The sequence below is a fragment of the Lynx rufus genome, unplaced genomic scaffold (genome assembly GCF_022079265.1).
Source record: "Lynx rufus isolate CCGP_SWC_20201006 ecotype Redwood Valley unplaced genomic scaffold, mLynRuf1.p SCAF_7, whole genome shotgun sequence".
In the NCBI taxonomy this organism is placed as follows: Eukaryota; Metazoa; Chordata; class Mammalia; order Carnivora; family Felidae; genus Lynx; species Lynx rufus.
Window position 1 is genome coordinate 84,233,787 of NW_025814889.1, and position 9,788 is coordinate 84,243,574.

The window sequence follows — 9,788 nt, forward strand, 5'->3', positions numbered from 1 at the left end:
AGAAAAACCCAAGAAGACCCAAGTTTACACCTCAGGCTGATCCTTGGCAGAGAGACAGCCTACAATTAAGAGCAAAACCAAAAACTGGGACTCAAAACAATAGCTAACTCTGGGGAAGGAGGAGAATGTGATTTTCAGAGTTACCACATTATTAGAGGCAAATGTCCAGTTTTCAAACCCTCCAAATCACAAGGCATACAAGTGATACATAAGGTATACATAGGAAAGTGTGGCCCATTCAAAGGGAAAAATAAATGAATAAAGTTTCTACTTCCCCTGAAAAACACCTGATGGTGGATTTACTAGACAAAGATTTGATTAAAAAAAAATTTTTTTTAACGTTTATTTTTGAGACAGAGTGAGACAGAGCATGAACGGGGGAGGGTCAGAGAGAGGGAGACACAGAATCTGAAAGAGGCTCCAGGCTCTGAGCTGTCAGCACAGAGCCCGACGCGGGGCTTGAACTCACGGACCGCGAGATCGTGACCTGAGCCGAAGTCGTTCGCTCAACCGACTGAGCCACCCAGGCACCCCTTACTAGACAAAGATTTTATTTATATTTTTTATTTTTATTTTTTTCAATATATGAAGTTTATTGTCAAATTGGTTTCCGTACAACACCCAGTGCTCATCCCAAAAGGTGCCCTCCTCGATACCCATCACCCACCCTCCCCTCCCTCCTACCCCCCATCAACCCTCAGTTTGTTCTCAGTTTAAGAGTCTCTTATGCTTTGGCTCTCTTCCAATCTAACCTCTTTTTTTTTTTTTTTTTTTTCCTTCCCATGCCCCATGGGTTCCTGTTAAGTTTCTCAGGATCCACATAAGAGTGGAACCATATGGTATCTGTCTTTCTCTGTATGGCTCATTTCACTTAGCATCACACTCTCCAGTTCCATCCACGTTGCTACAAAGGGCCATATTTCATTCTTTCTCATTGCCACGTAGTACTCCATTGTGTATATAAACCACAATTTCTTTATCCATTCATCAGTTGATGGACATTTAGGTTCTTTCCATAATTTGGCTATTAGACAAAGATTTTAAAACAACTGTCTTAAAGATGCTCAGAGACCTAAAGACAAATGTGCAGAAAATCAAGAAATGATATATGAACAAAATGGAAATATCAATAAAGAGAGAGAAAACTTAAAGGAAACCAAAGAGACCTGGAAAGTATGATAACAAATAACAAAAATCCACTCGAGGGGTTCAGAGGCAGATTTGAGCAGGCAGGAGAAAGAATTAGGAAACTTGAAGAAAATGAAAATTATTGAGTCTAAGGAACAGAAAGAAAAAAGATTGCAGAAAATGGAACAGAGCCTAAGGGACCTGAGGGATGCCATCAAGTTGGCCAACATATGCATTGTGGGAGTCCCAAAAGGAGAAGAGAGAGAAGGGGGCAGAGAGAATGTTTGAAGAAATAATGGTTTGTAACTCCACATTTTCTTTTTTATATAATTTTAGAGACCAATACATTAAAAAATTAGTAGTTTATGTTTTGGGGCATACAATGTATAAATATGTAATTCTGGGGGCACCTGGCTGGTTCAGTCGGTTAGACGTCCAACACTGGCTTGGGTCATGATCTTGCGGTTTGTGGGTTTGACCTCTACGTTGGGCTTTGTGCTGACAGCTAGGAGACTGGAACCTGCTTTGGATTCTGTGTCTCCCTCTCTCTCTTGACCCCTTCCCCATTTATGCTCTATCTGTCTCTCTCAAAAAAACAAAACAAAACAGCACACATTAAAAAATATGTAATTCTGTGACAGCAACAAATGAAAGGGATAAAGACAGAGTTTTTTTTTTTAATTTTAAAGTTTATTTATTTTGAGAGAGAGAGTATGACAGAGCACATGAGTTGGGGAGGGACAGAGAAAGAGAGAATCCCAAGCAGGCTTCACACTGTTAGTGAAGAGTCTGATGTGGGGCTTGATCCTATGAACAATGAGATCATGACCTGAGCCAAAAATCAAGATTTGGACGCTTAACTGACTGAGCCATCCAGGTGCTTCAGACAAAATAGACTTTAAATCAAAAAAGTGTACAAGAGACATAGAAGGATATTGTATATTAATACAAGCTTCAATAGAGCAAGAAGATACAACATTTACACACCTAATAACAGCCCATCAAAATATGTGAAGTGAAAGGGACAAAATTGAATGGAGAAATAGACAATTCTACAATAATAACTAGGAAAGTTGATTACCCCACTTTCAATAATGGATAGAACAATCAGACCAAAGATAAACAAGTAAATAGATCTCTTGAACAACAAAATAAACCAGCTGGATCTAACAGATATATACAGAACACCCTAACCAACAACAGCATACATATTCTTCTCAAGTGCACATGGGACATTTTCCAAGATAGACTATATGTTAAGCCACAAACTAATATATCAATATATTTAAAAAGATATCATACAAAGTACCTTCTTTGACCACAAAGGGATGAAAGTTAGTAATCAATAACAAGGACAATTGAAAATTTACAAGTTTGTGGAAATTAAAGAACACACACAATCGATCAAAGAAATCCCAGGGAAATTAGAAAATACCTAAGATGAAAACAAAACCACAAGGTACCAAAAATTATAGGATATGGCAAAAGCAGTGCTAAAGGGAAAATTTATAGCTATAAATGCTTATGTTAAAAAACAAGAAACCGGGGTGCCTGGGTGGCTCAGCTGGTTAAGCATCCAACTTCCGCTCAGGTCATGATCTTGCAGTTCATGAGTTCAAGCCCCACGCCAGGCTCTGTGCTGACAGCTCAAAATCTGGATCCTGCTTTGGATTCTGTATCTCCCTCTCTCTCTGTTCTTCACCCACTCACACTCTGTCTTGCTGTCTCTCTCTCTCTCAAAAATAAATAAAGAATAAGAAAAATTAAAAAAAACAAGAAAAATCTCGAATCAGCAACCTAACTTCACAACTTAAGGGACGAGAAAAAGAACAAACTAGTCCCAAAGCTAGCAGATGGAAGGAAATAATAAACATAAGAGCAGAGACCAGTGAAGTAGAGAATAGAAAACCAGTAGAGAAAATTAATAAAACCAAAAGATCAACAAAATTGACAAACCTAGATGGACTAAGAAAAAAAGGGAGACTTCAAGTCATGAAAATCAGAAAATGGGAACATTGCTACCAAACTACAGAAATAAAAAAGATTATAAGAGAGTACTGTGGACAAATGTACACACACAAATTGGATCACCTAGATGAAATGGACAAATTCCTAGAAATACAACACTAACCCATGGAGAATAGAACATCTGATTAGACCTAAAACTAGTAAGGATTGAATTGAAAATTCGATTCAATTCAAGGTATTTTCTAATTTCTATTATTCAAGGTATTTTCTAATTTCCCTGGGATTGAATCAAAAATCTTCAAAGAAAAGCTCTGGACATGATGAATTCTACCAAATGAATTCTACCAAACACCATTGAATTGTTCTACCAAACACCAATGAATTCTACTGATATGCCCCGATTCGAGAGACCCCCCCCGAAAACAAACCACCAGAGTCCAGAGTCAAAGCCAAGCGGCAAGGGTCGTTTATTGCAGGTTCGAACCCGGTCCTCCGCGCACTCGTTGCGGGTGACGCTAAGATGCCCCGAGCAAGGATCTTGCAGCTTCTTTTATAGACAGGCACAAACAAGTTAGGGATTTTTTTTGAGGTTACAGAGCTGTTATTGGTCGACATTTAAATTTGAACGCTCAGCAGAACTAAATTGCTTCCCACCTTTATTTCAAACCACTCAGCAGAACTTGATCGGTTCCCACCTTTAGGTCAGACTACAACCGGGCACGCCCTGGCTGGTTTCGGGAATGGCGGGGGGTGGGGGGGTGGGGGGTGGTCTTTTCTTTGCAGTTGTGAGTACGCCTGGTAATTTTTCTCTTAGTCTCTCATTCCCCCTCTCTTTGGTGCCTTAAGAGCCAATCTTGGATCTTATGTGTCTGACTCAAATGTTTCGGTAATGACGGGTTGGTATTGGGTCCTAAGGACCATCAGTTGGATCGTGTTAACTCGGTCTCTGATAAAGGCAACTAGTTTATTAATAATATAAGGACCGAGGGTGAGGAGGAGAAGGAGGAGTATAAGGGGTCCAGCTAGAGCAGAAAGCAGGGTGGCTAGCCATGGGGACTGATTGAACCAAGACTCAAACCAGCCTTGTTGTTCTCGTTCACGCTTCCGTTTGGCCAGGCCTTCTCTAACTTTAGCCATGGACTCTCGGACTACTCCGGTGTGGTCAGCATAAAAACAACATTCTTCTCTTAAGGCTGCACATAAACCTCCCTGTTGGAGGAAGACTAGATCTAGCCCCCTTCAGTTCTGCAGGACCACTTCAGAAAGGGAGGTCAGAGATTTTTCGAGGTGCGAGATTGAGTCCTCAAGTCTGGCTATATCCTCATCAATGGCTGCCCTTAGGCTATTGAACCCTGGGTGCTGGATGGCTAGTGATGAGATCCCTGTTCGTGCCCCTATGGCACCGAGGCCAAATAAGGTGGCCAAGGTTATGGTCGTAAAGGGTTCCCGTTTTGTTCTTATTGACTCTCTTGCTTCCGTCCCTTCTGTCCACAGATCATATACAACATTTTCTCGGTGGTAAATAACCCTTGGAAATATTAATATCATGACACAATATTCGGGTGACAAATTAAAAACATCCCTGCTAACACATGGGGTGAGCCCTGTCTTAGGACAAATCCACCAACTGTCAGGAGCTGGAATTATCCATTTAGATTCACCCATAGAGTAATTAGTCGGGGCACAGAGCTGGATATGGCTAGAGGGGACCTTTCCTATACAAGTCCCATTGCCAGTGACCGCTTGCAGTGTGAGACTGGGGCCCTTTTGATTCCACTTGCAAGCTGCTGGCGACTCTTCTCCTGACTGTGAAAAAGGGGCAGCTAGACCTATGGCTTCGTAGAAGGGGGGTTTTATATCATAACATAGCCAGCAGGCCCTTGTTGCCTCAGGGTCCGATCGGTTTAAGGCCTCATACGCTGCTGTTAGCAATTTCCATAGGGAGTCTATACCTTCTGGGTTCTGATTTCTTTGGACAGCTTGTGCTTTTACTCCTGGGATAAGGACGGGGGTCCTGCTGGAGGGAGTAGTGGGGATCTGCCTGGGGATAGGCTCGTCTCTTTTTTTTCTTTTTTTTCCTAATACCTGATTTGGCCCCACCGGTTGTACAAGAGGGGAGACTTTTAATTTTATTTGAATGGCAGTCTCAAAGAGGGGATATTGATATAAGTAGAGTCCCCAAGTGAGTCCTAAGACCCACCGCCTGTCCTTTTTCCCCTCCTCTGTAAATCTTACACGAATAAGTTTACAGTTTTCATCATACCTGGTGCGGGTACATGGTTGGACATAGGACATTTCAATAAATTGGGGTTTTACTTCCCACTTCCATTCCCCATCATTGGAGGTGACACAACTCCAGGCTGTGCAATAGAGGTTTTTAAACCCTCCACATGTGTGCTTCATCGCCCCCGTCCTAAATCCCGGACATGCATAAAATCCATTTCTACTTATTGATAACCTCCTTTGCAGTTGCCTCCATTTACCTCCTTCCATTTCTTTTAATGGACTAATTTTTTCTAAATTAAAATATAAATCTGGCCACCAGGTATTTAATGGGGCAGTTCCTAGGGTTCTGTTGTAGACTTCATGAGTCTCTAAATTAGTAATTTCCCATGTCAAATTATAGGGGTTGTGGGGGTTTGGATTTACAGACAGAATAGGTAGGGTCTTTTCTTTGCAGTTGTGAGTACGCCTGGTAATTTTTCTCTTAGTCTCTCACTACCAAACATTTAAAGAAGAACTACTACCAATCCTTCTCAGACTTTTCCAAAAAACTTAAGAAGAGGGTATGCTCCCCAACTTACTCTGAGGCCAGAATTACCCTGCTACCAAAGTCAGACAAAAGCACAACAAGAAAAGAGAAATACAGCCCCAAATCCCTTATGAATATTGATGAAAAGAAAACTGAATATTGAATTCAGCAAACTGAATTCAGCAGCATATTAAAAGGAATACATACCATGACCAAGTGAGATTTATTTCTGGAGTGCCAGGATAGTTCAACATGTGAAAATTCATCGATGTAATAAAGGGAAAAAATCCACGTGGTCATCTCAATTGATGAAGAAAGAGCATTTGACAAAATTCAACACTCTTTCAGAATAAAAACATTCAACAAAGTAGGAGTAGAAAATAAAAACTTCAACATAATAAAAAGCTTTATATGGAAAGCCCACAGTGAACATCATACTCAGACAAAACACTTTTCGCTTATGGTCAGGGACAAGGCAAGGATGCTTGCTTTTCTTACTTCTATTCAACATATTGTTGGAAATCTTCACCAGAGCAATAGGCAAGAAAAAGAAATAAAAGGCATCCAAACTGAAAAGGGAGAAGTAAAATTATTTTTTATCTTTGTTTGCAGATGATATGATCTTGAATATTCAAAACCCTCAAGATTACACACACACACACACACACACACACACACAATTAGAGGTTATAAATTCCTCAAAGTAGCAGGATATAAAGTTAACACACAAAAATCAGGTGCATTTCTATACACTGAGACTGAGCAATCTGAAAAGGAAATTAAAGATATAATTTCATTTACAGTAGTATAAAAAAGAATAAAATACTCAGGAACTGACTTCATCAGGTAAAAGACTTGTACAATGAACACAACAGATCATAAAGACACTAAAGAAGACATAACTAAATGGAAATGCATCCCATGTTCATGGATTGGAAAAACTTAATACTGTTAAGATATCAATACTACCCAAAGTGATCTACAGCTTCAGAGTAATGTCTAAAAACATTCCAATGACTTTTTTTTTTTTTGCAAGAAGTAGAAAAACTTATCTTAAAATTCATATGGAATCTGAAGGGAACCTGAATAGCCAAAACAATCTTGTAAAAAACAAACAAAACTGAGGTCTTATAGATCAACGGGATAAGATAAGGATAGGGACCCCAGAAATAAACCCTTGCATATATGCTCAAATGATTCTTGATAAGAGTGCCAAAACCATTTAATGGGGGAAAAGATGACCTTTTGGTCTTGAGAAACCTAGATATCTACATGCAAACTAATGACTGGAACTTTACCTACCACTGTATACAAAAATTAACTCAAATTGGATCAAACTGGGCTAAAGACATAGGAAGTAAAAATGATAAAATGTTTCTGGTTGCGAAATTAGACTTCATTCAAAATTAAAGACTTCTGCCCATTGAAAAATATTAAGAAAATGAATAGGCAAACACCAGACTGGAAAAAAACATTCACTTATCTGACAAGGGACCCTTGTGTGAAAATATAAAGACTTTCTCTAACTCAGTGATAAAAAGACAAACAACCAGGTAAAAAGGTAGACAAAACACTTGAACATTTTCCAAAAGAAGATACATAATTGGCCAAAAAATTTGCGAAAAATGTCTAATAGCATTAGTCATCAAAAAAAAAAAAAAAAAAGGAAATTGAAACCACAATGAGAAACCACAACATACCCCCTAGAAAAGCAAAACTTTAATTGGCTGCTGACAGTATTTGTTAGGATGTGAAGCAAACAGAACTCTCATATACTACTGATAGGAATGTAAAATAGCACTGTCACTTTGGAAAGAGGTTTGGCAGTTTCTTATAAAGCTAAACATTTACCTATCTTTTGACTCACCTGTTCTATGCTAAGTATTTTACTTAAGGGAAATGAAAACAAATCCACCAAAAGACTTGCACAAGAATGTTAGCAACCTTATTTACAATACTTAAAAACTGGAAACAACCAATTGTCCCTCAATAAGGGAATGAATAAGTAAATTGTGATATATTCATACCATGGAACAGCAATAAAAAGGAATAAATTATTGATACATGTAATAAGGTGAATGGTGCTCATAGACATTTTGCTAATTAAAAGAAGCATACGATACAGAATAGTACATATATGGTGATTCTATATGAAATTATTGAACAGGCAAAAACTAATATGTTTTTGAAAACAAAATCAGAATGGTGGTTGCCTGGAGGATTGGGGAAAGGACAAAGAATTGACTGGGAAAACACAAGTAATTTTCTGGGGTGATAGGAATGTTCTATATTTTCATTTTGATGTGGGCTACATAGATATATCCAATGTCAAAGGTGTACAGTTAATATTTGGGCAGGTGGAGGGTAGGTGGAGGTATAGATTAAACAAAAGCGCAGAATGTTGATAATTGTTAAACCTGAGTGATGGATCCAAGGATATTCATTATACTATTTTGTGTACTTAGTAACTGTTTAAAATTTTTAATGATAAAATCTTTCTTTCTTTTTATAGATGGGATTTTTAAAAAAATTTAAATTCAAGTTAACATACAGTGTAGTCTTGGTTTCAGGAGTAGAACCCAGTGATTCATCTCTTACATATGACAGCCAGTGCTCATCCCTAAATGTGCCCTTCTTAATGCTCATCACCCATTTAACTCCCCACCCCACCTCCCCTCCAGGAACCCTCAGTTTGTTCTCTGTATTTGAGTCTTTTTAAAGGAGGAAATGAATTAGAAAGATTAGTAGGCACTGAATTCTAAATACAATATCTTTCTTTTTTACAAAAAGCTATGTGAGAACAGGTATAATCACACAGTCTTTGCTAAACAATTAGGAAACCATTGTTCTTTTTCATTTCTGCCCTTGGGAGAGAGAAGGAAGGGTGGACCGAAGAATGAATCAGGACAATCTTAGTCTGCAGCAGTCAGGCCATGCTATTTCAACTATTCAACCTCCCCTTCTCAAGGGGATAGAGATATCCAGCCAACATTTACCAAACCTAGTTATTTGCTAATTAAACTCACTTCAGAGAAATACCCTGAGTGTATAATTAATTAAATGTTAATTTATGTTGATGATAATGTTGCACTTGAATTTTTAAATTTTTTCTGAATTTAAAGTATTTGAGAAGCAAGAGCCAACCATTCTGCTAATAACCTGTATTTTTCTCTTTCTTCTTTCTCTTCCCTGCTGATTTCTACTTCTAACTTTTATAATGGGAGAGTTAGAATCCCCAACAGCAGAATCTGGTTGTGTAGAAACCACCAAGTAGAATATATGGGATTTTATAAGGACAATAGTGTTCATTCAACAGTTACCAAAGCTAAGTTAAAAGGAAAAAAATATAATCATGCAACCTCCCTAAGTGGTTAGTGGCAACTTCTCTGAGTGCTAACTGCATTCATATTGCCTCATATCCAACGTGGTTAAAAAAAGAGGGAAGAAAAAATCAAACTAAGTCAAGAAAAGTCTCCTGCCATGTGCTTCTCTTTCTGAAAATTAGTAAGTCACAGAGCCCCAGTGCAAAGGCCAAAGCTATATGCACCTTCCATATCTGGATCTGTAAGGTCAAAGCCAGACATGTCTGGAGGGGGTCAGGCAGGCTGCTGGAGTGATTGTTTATTAGTAGGAGGCCCCGAGGAGCCTCAGAAAAGCCAAGCGGCTGGACTCAGGGTTCACCGAGGGAATCACATCTGCCCCTCATTCTGCAACCACTGAATGAGGAAGAGAATGAATCTGAGGGGAAAAAATAAACATTGCATTCATTCAGTAAATATTTATCAACCATTCACTGTTTATTATGTACTGATGTGGACAGTAGGGACACTGACATAACCAACACAGTTTGGACTTTTATCATTGTGGGGAACAGCTGCACCAAAGAGGAAAAAATATGGGGTGATTTGGGGCACCCAAATGGCACCCAGCTTGAGAAAGT